This window comes from Octodon degus, unplaced genomic scaffold (genome assembly GCF_000260255.1).
Source record: "Octodon degus isolate 3935 unplaced genomic scaffold, OctDeg1.0 scaffold00029, whole genome shotgun sequence".
Lineage (NCBI taxonomy): Eukaryota > Metazoa > Chordata > Mammalia > Rodentia > Octodontidae > Octodon > Octodon degus.
This window is the reverse complement of record NW_004524605.1, coordinates 6,223,919-6,224,975: the sequence shown is the minus strand read 5'-3', so window position 1 is coordinate 6,224,975 and position 1,057 is coordinate 6,223,919.

The window sequence follows — 1,057 nt, the reverse complement described above, 5'->3', positions numbered from 1 at the left end:
CAAAGCACAGGGACCGCGGTTCAATCCCCCAGCACCACACACACACACACACACATACATACATACATAAATAAAAAATTTAAAAAAAATAAAATGATTCTTTTTGAGACAGTCTCAGGCTTTGATCTCACTGTGGAGGCTAGCCTTGGCCTCAACTCAGCAGTCCTCTTGCTTCAGCCTCCTGAATGTACTGTGATCGCAGGTGCATGCCACCACACCAAAAGAAGCCCTTTAATAAGCCCTGACACGGGTGCTTGGAACACATAAAGTGTGAGATTCTGGCCTTCCTATGTATGGTTCTTCCCCAGATTTGGGATAACAGTGAGATCACATGATGTCTCTCCTTGCCTATAGGCGAATCAGCCAGAGAAATATACTGGAGTGTGTTTTTCAACCCTGAGGCCTGAGACTAGCCTGGGGCCTTCCCAGTTAGCAGCAAGCCTTTGCGTACTGACTAGGAGAGGATCTTTTCAGCTAAGGATGTCTCAGGACTTGTGAGAATCATGCATGTGCTTGGGTAAGCTCAGGTAACTGGTATTTTCTCATATTATCCAACACCCAGAAAATCACTTTCTGCAATATCCCTTAGTGTCTGTGACCCACCTTTGCCTCATCAGAGTAAAGTTACCAGAGTAACAGATGCCTCTAAACTTTGTCAGGGTTCATTCGAACCAGTTGCTTAACCTGACTGTGGGTCCTGAGAGGGATTAGTGCCCATCCTCTGGTTTCATGTTTTAGTCAGTGTTTACAAGGGGAAACAATATAGGACAATAGAGGCTGGGGAGATAGCTCAGTGGAATAGGTGCTTGTCTGGCAAGCACAGGGGCCTGAGTTCAGTCCTCGAAAAAATAAAAAATAATAATAAATAAGTAAATATATATATGACAAGAATTTATAATACGATTTTATAATAGTTACTCAAAGTCATACAAAGAGAATTCAGGAAATCTGTGCACACTAAAGACCAAGGATCCAGGGCTGGTGAGATGGCTCAGTGGTCTAAAGCACCTACTTAGAACAAGCTTAGCAAAGCACAGGGACCGCGGTTCAATCCCCC